This window comes from Cololabis saira, chromosome 2, assembly GCF_033807715.1.
Source record: "Cololabis saira isolate AMF1-May2022 chromosome 2, fColSai1.1, whole genome shotgun sequence".
In the NCBI taxonomy this organism is placed as follows: Eukaryota; Metazoa; Chordata; class Actinopteri; order Beloniformes; family Belonidae; genus Cololabis; species Cololabis saira.
Genome location: NC_084588.1, coordinates 7,443,669 through 7,455,733, shown reverse-complemented (window position 1 = coordinate 7,455,733; position 12,065 = coordinate 7,443,669).

Sequence of the window (12,065 nt, the reverse complement as noted above, 5' to 3'; positions counted from 1 at the left end):
GAAAGAAATGAGCTCAATTAAAGTAGAATATAATATTAATGTATAATATGTTTTAAATAATTGTCAAACTAAAATTAGACTAAATTGTCAGACTAAAACTAGACTAAAATGCAAATAGTTTTTGTTGACTAAAACTAAACAAATAAATTCACGGTTTCATGGACTAAAACAAAGACTAAAATGCTTGACTTTTAGTCGACAAAAATGTGACTAAATAAAAAAAGGATGAGTTCGACTAAATATGACAAAAAATAACAACGGCGATTGAAACAAGACTAAGACTGAAACAAAATTTAAAAATAGCCGACAAGAACAACACTGGTGCAAGGGCACGTTCATCGTTCATCTGTCCACAAGTTAGTCACAGAATCCCCCACATGGTGGGTGTCCCGTTTCAAGATGATGGAAATGGGGCTAGAAGAAAACGAGAAAAAGCTATCACACAAACCTGGCAGCTGATCCGAAAACTTGACAACTTCTACCCACATGGCAAGACATCCAGGTGTTGGAATCAGTCACGGAAGCACTGAAACCACTGCAGGAATTCCCTGCTGCTTTGTCAGTGGAATATGTCAGTGTCTCAAATGTGACGCCAGTCCTCTAGATGTTAAATTCTGACATCTTGAAGTGAGAAGAGGTTAAAACTTGATTGTGTGGAGATAAAAGAAGACTACTGGACTACTTGAATGAAAAATAAGGTGACCTTGGAACTGATGAGCTGTTGAACCTGGCCACATTTATAGACCCTGGTTGAAAGACCGCGCAGATAAAACAGGAGAAGTTGGCGGAGGTGAAGAAAAGAGCTGTAGCTAAGATCAAGGAGATGGAAAAGAGAATTATGGCTGCCCCAAAGAATGCCATGAGCAGCATGAGAACTTTTGTTTGTGGCAAAGAAACGAACTGTTTTTAGTATCCGTTTCGGAACTGCACTTCATTGTTGTGCACCTTGGTTTGAATGCACTGAAGAAAAAAAAAAAATCAGATTATTTAAGGTTTCAGTTTTTCCACATATTTTAGTTTTTTTTTCCTGAATTTTTGCATTTAAAAATATTTTTTCAGCCTTCATATACACACATGTCGAATATGTTTTTGGAGAACTGTAATTGCTCTCCAACAATGAGACCAAAGGAAGATGAAAAAAATGTGGGTTGTGACATTACATTGTTTTATGTGTGAAATCCTTTGAGTTTAAATTCATAATAAGTTGTTAACTCTCAAGGGATGTTGATCTCAGACAAAGATTTTCATTAAAAGGTTTTTAAAAACAGTGAATGTTCAGGAGTTTTTATCCTCAAATGTATCCTTTTTTGCCAGTTTAAGATTTCTCAGCAGTACTGGGGGGCATTCCAAGAAGGAGGTTTAGTGGCTAAACTGGGTATGTTAACCCAGGGTAAATGGTAAACCTGGGATTTCCGTTCCAAAATGGTCAGGTTAAGTAGCAGGTTTTGTTCAGGTTTTGTTCAGATAACCGAGTTATGTTCGGGGTTTTAAGCGCAAGTTCAGGAGGGCTGCTGCAACTTGTTACACATAGAAGCCCAAATCCGTGCAATTCACCGTGAGAGGGTTATAGACCACGATATGACATTTTATCTTTCCCCGATGAGTATTTGCGAGAGCGCTACCGTTTTTCAGCAGAATCCCTGATTTATTTGAGTAACCTTCTCCATCCATACACTGTAAACCCTAATAAGTTCACAGAACTAAAAAAAAATGTGTAACTGATTACCCAAAAATATTAAAATATTTTTAAATGTTTTAAGTTTATATAAAATAAAAATTACACTTACAGTTGCCTTAAATTATCTTAATATTATCTTTAAAAAAAGTAATATTCCACAATTTATAGTCTGTGGGAAATACACTCAAAATTAATTCTAAAATCAAATACTGATGCCAGCCCACTACACATATAATCAGCTAATAATGTTAGAAAAAATGAAAGCGACACCACTGTTACAATTCAACCATTTTTAACGTTTAACGTTTGCAATGTATACAATGTATACATTGCAAACGTTGCACATCGTGGGTCTGCCCTCTCTTCACTGCAAACAATGTGCATCGCTCTCCGTTTTTTTGGATCTGGGAGTTTCTGTACAGTATTGGAGACGCTGAACATATCGGGAAAGCAACTGTCTGTCGGTCGGTGCGTAAAGTGTGCCTTGCGCTAAAGCGCTTCATGCACAACTTTATTCGTTTTCCTGGCCACAAACCTACCAACTGGCAGGTCAGCATCGCTTAGGTTTCTCAAATATGCACAGAAATCATTGCTGGTGAGATTACATTTAATGAGCATTGGCTATATATTGCAGGCTTTCCAAACGTTATTGGATGCATCGATGGGACGCATGTGCCAATTACAGCACCATCCCAAAATGAGGCTGACTTTGTTAACAGGGGGTATCCAAGAAGGAGGTTGAACAAACACTGAGTCTCATCTTGAGGTTACTTGAACCCATGACGACCAAACCCGCTCAGTTGGTTCCAACACACCGGTTATGAATGAACTCAACTAACCCAGAGTTGGGTAACCCAGATTTGTGCGAGTCCCCGGTGAATCTATAAAGACATCATCTATCGAGGGTTGAAAATGGAGCAGCAAGTGCTCCACCACACCAATTCATCTGCCAAAGCACGTGATATGGCTTGGCAGAGAATTACTGATCGCGTCAATGCGTAAGTCTAGGCCATTATGTTAATTTAATATTAAATGAATGAAGCAAACAATGGGCAAATGAATTGAAAAAATAAAAAAAAGTGAAAACTCCGTCAACTGTATTTTATTAATTGAAATGATTAAGACAGATTTTATCACGCACTCTGTGACCATCTGCCATGTCAACCTGCTGCTGAAAGGGAGGAGCCGGTACCGGAGGAGCGGCTCCATGCAACAAATCTATCCCAGCCCTGTCTGGGCAGACCCTCAGCCTGCGCAAGCACTGAAACCTCTCCTTGAGAATCCCAAAAGTCATCTCTATTTTGACCCGGGTTCTCCTGTGAGTCACGTTGAAGCGCGTTTGCGCTCCAGCATCTGGATCGGGGTACGGGGTAATGAGCGTGGGGAGGCGCGGATATCCTCTAACCCCCAGGAGATATCCATAAAATTCTCCTGCAATTGCACATATAACATAAAGTTAGACACATGAATATTTGCAAAACTGATCAATATAATATTAGTAATATAAAGCACTCTGTAGACATTTGATGCTCAAATTTGATTCCCTACATCCTGGCATCATGCACAGAGCCTGGCCATCTCGCCTCCACGCTTGATATTAGATTTGCAGCATCGCATCATCTGGCAATTGAAATACGTTCAAACATCAATAAGAGAGCGCTCAAAAATAAAAGCAGCTTACGGTTCCATTATACCTACTTGGACATTGATGCTGTGGAAACCTTTCCTGTTAACAAAGTCAGCCTCATTTTGGGATGGTGCTGTAATTGGCACATGCGTCCCATCGATGCATCCAATAACGTTTGGAAAGCCTGCAATATAACTAATGCTCATTAAATGTAATCTCACCAGCAAAGATTTCTGTGCATATTTGAGAAACCTAAGCGATGCTGACCTGCCAGTTGGTGGAACTCTTAATGACCCTCGTAGGTTTGTTGCCAGGAAAACTATTAAAGTTGTGCATGAAGCGCTTTAGCGCAAGGCACACTTTACGCACCGACCGACAGACAGTAGCTTTCCCGATATGTTCAGCGACTCCAATACTGTACAGGAAACTCCCAAAAAATGACGCAAAACAACAGAGAGCGTTTGCAGTGAAGAGAGGGCAGACCCACGATGGGTAACGTTTCCAATGTATACAACATTGCAAACGTTAGACGTTAAAAATGGTTGAATTGTAATAGTGGTGTCGCTTTCATTTTTTCTAACATTATTAGCTGATTATATGTATAGCGGGCTGGCATCAGTATTTGATTTTAGAATGAATTTTGAGTGTATGTCTCACAGACTACGAGCTGAGGAATATTGAACATTTTGAGTGTATTTCTCCCAAACTATAATATGTGGAATATTACTTTTTTAAAGATAATATTAAGATAATTTAAGGCAACTGTAAGTGTAATTTTTATTTTATATAAACTTAAAACATTTAAAAATATTTTAATATTTTTGGGTAATCAGTTACAATTTTTTTTGAGTTCTGTGAACTTATTAGGGTTTACAGTGTATGGATGGAGAAGGTTACTCAAATAAATCAGGGATTCTGCTGAAAAACGGTAGCGCTCTCGCAAATACTCATCGGGGAAAGATAAAATGTCATATCGTGGTCTTATAACCCTCTCACGGTGAATTGAATGGACAACTTGGGCTTCTATGTGTAACAAGTTGCAGCAGCCCTCCTGAACTTGCGCTTAAATACCCGAACATAACTGGGTTATCTGAACAAAACCTGAACAAAACCGGCCTAAAACCTACCCCTACCAGGTTTGGTTCAGAGCCCATGTTACCATGGTGACTTACTTAACCTGACGATTTTGGAACGGAAATCCCATGCAGGTTTACCATTTACCCTGGGTTAAGATACCCAGTTTAGCCAGTAAACCTACTTCTAGGAATACCCCCCAGGAAAGGTTTCCACGGCATGTGCAAGTAGGTATAATGGAACCGTAAGCTGCTTTTATTTTTAATGATGTTTGAAAACATATTTTTTCAATTGCCAGATGATATGCAATGCTGCAAATCTAACAGGCGAGATGGCCAGGCTCTGTGCATGATGCCAGGATAGGGAATCAAATTTGAGCATCAAATGTCTACAGAGTGCGTTATATTACTAATATTATATTGATCAGTTTTGCAAATATTCATGTGTCTAACTTTATGTTATATGTGCAATTGCAGGAGAATTTTATGGATATCTCCTGGGGGTTAGAGGATATCCGCGCCTCCCCACGCTCATTACCCCGTACCCCGATCCAGATGCTGGAGCGCAAACGCGCTTCAACGTGACTCACAGCAGAACCCGGGTCAAAATAGAGATGACTTTTGGGATTCTCAAGGAGAGGTTTCAGTGCTTGCGCAGGCTGAGGGTCTGCCCAGACAGGGCTGGGATAGATTTGTTGCATGGAGCCGCTCCTCCGGTACCGGCTCCTCCCTTTCAGCAGCAGGTTGACATGGCAGATGGTCATAGAGCGCGTGATCAAATCTGTCTTAATCATTTCAATTTATAAAATACAGTTGACGGAGTTTTCACTTTTTTTATTTTTTTCAATTCATTTGCCCATTGTTTGCTTCATTCATTTAATATTAAATTCACATAATGGCCTAGACTTACGCATTGACGCGATCAGTAATTCTCTGCCAAGCCAAATCACGTGCTTTGGCAGATGAATTGGTGTGGTGGAGCACTTGCTGCTCCATTTTTCAACCCTCGATAGATGATGTCTTTATAGAGTCACCGGGAACTCGCACAACTCTGGGTTACCCAACTCTGGGTTAGTTGAGTTCATTCATAACCGGTGTGTTGGAACCAACTGAGCGGGTTTAGTCGTCATGGGTTCAACTAACCTCAAGATGAGACTTTAACTCAGTGTTTGTTAAACCTGCTTCTTGGAATACCCCCCTGTTCAACTTGAAAAGAACAACATGATTGGAAGGACTAGATAAATAAGTGTGGTGTAATTTACAAATTAGCTAACAGTATGGAGCAGATATCTCCTGTGAAATGAAGTAGGCCAAACATTTCCACTTCATTTAAAAGACCTTAGACAACACATTACATTAATGTTTTTATTGGTTAATAACCTCATCTATTTCTTTGTCTTTTAATATGTATTAATACAATTCCAAAAGTCAAGCAAAAGAGTTACATTTTGAGCCGAAAAGTTCTATTTTTATTTGTCGTAATACCCTGATATAATAGCGTCTGTCACAGGGTGTGGCAGGACCCAAATGCAACACAACTCTCAGATAGCAGTAACAGTGATCTTTATTTATACTCAAAGCAGGTGAACAGCCAAACAGGCTCCTCACGTGGAAGGGAAGAGAAGAGAAGCGGCAAGTTGAGTCGGCACTGGGAAGTCAGTCCACAGGCTAATGCTGGAAGGTCATAGACAATCTGGCGGTGAGTGAATGAACTGGATCTGCTTGTAAAGTGGATGGGGAATGAGATGCAGCTGGAAGACCAGGTGTAGCTGATTGGGCTGATTGGGAGGTGTGGCCAGAAGGTGAGTGAGTGGAATTTTCCACCACAGCAGAACAGCAGAGTGGAGTGTCACAACCGCCATTGCAAAAAGGAAAAAACATACGTGATATAAATTTAAATTCATATCGCCCACCTCTAGTACATATACAGACAAATTAACAAAACACTGCTGATAATAATTGTGTCAAAAAACATGTTCCTTATTCACCAAAATCAGCAGTAGTTTAGGAAACAGCCTGGCTACATTTTTTCCTGAATCTAATCAACTCTGCTACCACTAAATTGTCCACATGTCTCAGTGATGTGTGGTCTTGAAGGAACCACCCTTCACGTCCGAACCTCAGGCATCTTCTGGACCTGCATCAGTTAATCCCTCTCAGCAACTGGAGTTTCGTCAAAAAATGAATGAAAAAAACCTATGAACCACACAATTAGCTCCTAAAAATGTAATGAGACAGTATTGACAAAAAATTAAGAATTAAAAATACGTAAACCTGCAGTTCAGCAGATCTCTTGCAGCTATAGCTTCTTTAGTCCTAAGGGTCAGTGTCCTCTCTGACTCCCATCTTCCCATCTCCCTTCTGTGTTTGCCCCTCCTTTCCTCCTGCATCCACCTCGTCCACTCCCCTGACCCCCACAATCTGGTTAATGAAATAAGACCACAGTGAGAGCAAATGTTTAAAACAAAAAAAACAAAAAAAAATATAGTATGGTTATTTAAAAAACCTAAATTATTTTTCTGAAGAAAAAAAAACTAGCAAATGAAATTGTAATCCAGACACAAAATAAATTTTATTAAGTCATGGCAATATAATAGTTAGACCATACACGTATAAGATTAAACCTCATATTTCTCTTATTTTATTTACATTAAAGTTTACGATGAACTAGCACACAATCCCAGTAATTTTGTGTGTAATACTGTAATGTGTTGCTCTCTACGGAGATGTGTGAATTCCTGTGTAAACGTCCTTTTCAGACTGTGTTTAAATATTATAATGTAGCGTTAAAAGCTGGTCAATATTTGGAATCTCTTCAAATAAGACTTCCATGCTTTATCTTCAGTAGGCTGGACTGTTGTAATGCTGTTCTCATGGGTCTCCCTAAAAGATCGATTAAACAGCTGCAGTTAGTTCAGAGCGCTGCTGCCCGAGTCCTCACCAACACCAAGAAAGACGGCGATATAGCTCCAGATCTGTACACTGGCTTCCTGTGTGCAATAGAATAGAATAGATTTTAAAATGCTGCTGTTTATAAATAACAATTAATGTTTTTGGGCCAAAATACATCTCTGATCTCCTGGTCTTTTATGAAAAACTGAACCCTTATCAGGATAAAGCCTATTCCTGTACCCAGATGTGGAACTGAACACGGTGACAACATTCGACACGGTGACAACATAATCTTACTATACCCTTACTTTGCACCGTTTATTGTTTTTATGTAGTTCGCGACAGTGCAATACCACCGTAGGGAGCTCCAATAACCAAAAACCTAAACGTATTAGAAAACCAGTTCTGGTTTAGCAGGCAGGTCTAACCAGAGTACACCAGCTTTTTATAGCTCCTCATGTACCACCTGTTGCAGCAGCTGGGTCTTTTTCCCTGGTCTGCATTAATACTTTATACCAAGTTTGGTAAAACCCAAAAGCCACATATATATGCATTTTAATCTTCCAACTGTAACCAGGGTTTGTTAAACCCCAGGTTATTTGTAGTTGTTTTGAAAAATGTATCTTTTATATGATGAATTTATGTTCTAAATGTTTCTCTCAAAATTTGATCAGAGCGGAGCAGTAAAAACATCTTCTCCTAAAAATGAACCTGTATATGTGTGACTGTCCTTTTAATCAAGGTGGCAAAAGCATTGTTTTCAGTCAGCCAAAAGCTGATAGGAGTGTGCATCTTACCTTTAACGCTTATCTCTTGACCGTTGCATGGTGTTTAAGTGGATGCTGAAAGAGAAGACAAGAAAGAGAACTGATAAAAACTCAAAAGTCAGAATTCAGCTCTATCAACGAGTAGGATGATGTAAACTGTCATAAACAATTGATTTCTCGGTGCGTGTCGATCAATATTCATATTAGCATGCTAAATCGCTATAAGAGTGCTAAACACCGAAAATAGCTTAAACTAGCCTTATACTCTCTCTAAAACCAGTCGGGATAAACTCGGAACGGGTCAGAATGATTTATTAATGTCAGAAGACAGGTTTATTTGCTTTATGAATCTGTGCTGTTATTTTATTAAGGTGAGTGAAATTCTTGATAGCTGCTGAATCAGCATTAGGCCCCGACAGAGAATTCATGCAGCTAAGCCAGTGAGTGTGTTGAGTTTGAAATGATGTTTGTACTGTTGTGAATAGTATGATTAATTCATGTAAATAATACAAGTTTAAGCTAAAAAAAAAAAAAGAGTTTATGCTTATGTGAATTCATGTTCTTTTGGAGCCTCTCTTTTCACATCCTCCGAAACTTTCTACAATCATGGAATTGGTTAGCTGGTCTCTCAGTGCAATTGACCAAATTTTCTCGACGAGAAGACAAATAGGAGCCCTCTTGCCCCAACGAGACGTTTGCTGCTGGACACACACGATGGACTCCTGGAAGACGTGGAGGATCGTGTTTCTGTCCATACTGTCGGTCGAGGATGTTGAAGATGTCTTCATAATTGGTTTTCTGATAACAAGATTTCTGCTTTTTGGAGCTGGCGGTTACCTGGCATATCGATTAATTCTGAAATCATCAACAGCTATTCTGGCCCTTTCAGAGCTGCCTGATGTGGCTGAAGGGAAAAAAAAATTGCATGCTGGATGCGATTCTTGAACAGAATCGCAGGCTAGCTGCGGTTTTGGAACTCATTGGCAGGATGGAAAAGACCTTGGAGAAGTTGGAAGCTTGGCTTGGCAGGAATTGACCGCAAACTCATCTGTTTCGAGTCGCCATTGATGAACCAGAGACTTAAGGCAGACGGAAAATGAGTGGAGCCTGCCTGACCTAAATGCAATTGGTGGTTCTACAATCTGACCTTGACAGTGCAGCTTGGCAGGCCGCTCCAGTCATAATCTCACTGGAGGAATGAAAATAAGACGCTCTGCTCCCACTAGCCATCCCCTTCCCCTAGGGACACCTGTGGACATGTATCAGAACTATACCGAGCCGTCTGATAACATCAAGGACAATGGCTGAGGAGTAGATCTTGGGCATAGTTCACAGACTTACCACTCACACACACACACACAATGATAAATACACCTCCCTCTGTTACGGCTCCTGCTTCTCTGCCTGCACCATCTCCCAGTCACCCCTCCCCCACTGCTGAGAGATCTGCCTCTAGCAGGAACACCTCTGCACAAGCTGGACCCAATCTACGTTCCCGTCATTAACAAGCTCACAGGACAGCACGGCACAGCTGCAGCCAATCCTCCCATCATCACCACTGCCTATAAGAGCCGGTTCAGCAGTCTACTCTTCACCTTCTTATGACCTGGACCTGGGGCCTGTACTACGAAGCGGGATTTGGGGTTAGCGAGGTAACTTCAGCTTTAACCCTGGGTTTTCAGGACTACGACGGTGGTTCACTTCTTATCGGGGCACATCGCCATGGTAACTTATGCTGAACAGCTAACCTGCTCCGGAGCAGGTTATGTTCGAGATACAGATCGCCGGGTATAAAAGCACCGCCCACTGACCAATCAGCTCTCTTGGAAAATGGCATGCCCTTTCGAAGAGAATCCAGTGGAGCTCGGTGCGCGGATCGTGAGAGGATCCCTCCGAAGAGAACGCGTATTCAGGGACCGCCAAAACCCCTTTTTGCTTTCCCTGATGAGTACCTGTATGAACGATCCAGAAAAAAAGAGGTGGAGGAGAAAATAAAAAATGTTGATCTCCTGTCTAGGTAATCCAGATGATTGCGGAGGCATCCACCTGTGTCTTCTGGAGTTAAATAGAAAAACAATTTGAACTCTGTTAAAAATCAATCAACATGATCCTCGTAGTGCTGTCTGCTTTGTCCAGATGACAGTGGGTTTGTAATACGTCTTTTCCAAGTATACTAACTGGACAACTGAAAAGACAGCATCACAAACGAGCTGCCAGAGCTAAAACGAGAAGTAGCGAAGGGTCGCTTGGACCTGCAGTCACTCAACTCATGACTCACGAGTCTACGCCTGGCCTATCTAGAGGAGTTTTATTTAATAATTTGACTGCAGCTAGAATTCTGAGATTGATCAAAAAGATGCTCTGGACGTTTTCTAGCTCCAGACACACAAACAAGAGTTATTGGTGCATTCAAGTTTACATGAAAATATGGAAACAGTATAAGTGCACTTCCTTTTAGTTGCAGATGAAAAGTATGTTATTGTGGAAATGTATGTGGTTTTTTTTTTGGCTATAAAAAGTGTAAACCTCTAACTACAGCTCTCAAGTAAAGTGATTTTTAAGAACTTGCAGCCTTTGTGTGCAAAACGTGTGTGTGTGTGTGTGTGTTAGTGTATGTGTGTGTGTGTGTGTGTGTGTGTGTGTGTGTGTGTGTGTGTGTGTGTGTGTGTTAGTGTATGTATGTGTGTGTGTGTGTGTGTGTGTGTGTGTGTGTGTGTGTGTGTGTGTGTGTGTGTGTGTGTGTGCATGTTAGTGTATGTGTGTGTGTGTGTGCGTGTGCGCATTTTACAAATGAAAAGAGAATTATTTCCTCCTCCATCAAGCGTTTGCTTGGACACCTTACACAGAATTGGGAATGTATGGGCGCTCTGGATTGCAGCTGCTAAAATGATTAAGCAAACAGAATGGAGGACTGACCTTTGAACATTACACCACAAGCCGCTTCAGAATGACAAATTTCCAAACCCATAATGTAGCAGGGCTCTGCAATAAAAAGTACAGGAAGACAGTAGGAGTGTTGAGGCGGCCAGGTTTCTGGTCTTTATCCTGTTTTATGTATGCATGCAAATCAAATAAAAAACTGAAATACAGTCTAAAATACATCTTCAAGAGGGGTTCTAGTTCAAACCATGTTGACACTTTCTAACATAAAAAAAAGTTCACATCTCAATACAGTTAAATTGATAATGTGTCAATCTTACTAGCATAGCTGGGACAGCTATGAGTGGGTTTTAGCCTTAATAGTGCTTAAGATGTCAGATGTTATAATGTGACTCTCCATTAATAATAGTAAAAAAAATTGGGCGGCCATGACTCAGGAGATAAAACAATTATCTACCAACATTAAGTCTGTGTTTCAAATCACAGCTTGTAAAGTGTTTTGAGTGTTAAAAATTAGTAGAGAAATGTTATAAATACAGTTAATTTACCATTTAATGCTGAATCTATAGTTCATGTCCGAACGATAAGTATTTGTACAAAATGATGCTAAAACTCAAGGAACTGATGTTGTAATTTAAGATACTGATTAACAAAGGCGGAACAAGTGGTAAATTATTTTTAAGAAAAAAGCTATAGGCCTACACAGTTTTTAATATATGCAGATATCAAATGTATTTGTTAATTGAACCAAGTTGCATATAAAGGGAATGAGTGCACATCTTAACTGAGATTCATCAGTAAAGGTGTAACAGTAGATTGTGTGATCTAGAATCATTTTTGAGCAGCCAGTTGCAAAGCATGTTTCTTTTGTTGCTGTGGGTATCCAGAGTCACACAAGTGGAGGGTGGCTGGAATAAAACGGATGGGTAAATGTGTGTAAATTACAGTCACTAATGTGTGCAGGCTGGAATATCACTGAGTCGTCAGGTAAGTGGTGGAGTCGAAGTCGTCTACATAGCAGAGGTGACTGAAAACTACACATTATAAAAGTTGCCTTTTCAAGGCAGACAAAGACAACGATATTGTTTATACCATGATCACAAACAGCACAAAACACAGACATTAGTATTTTCTAAACCCCTGGACCT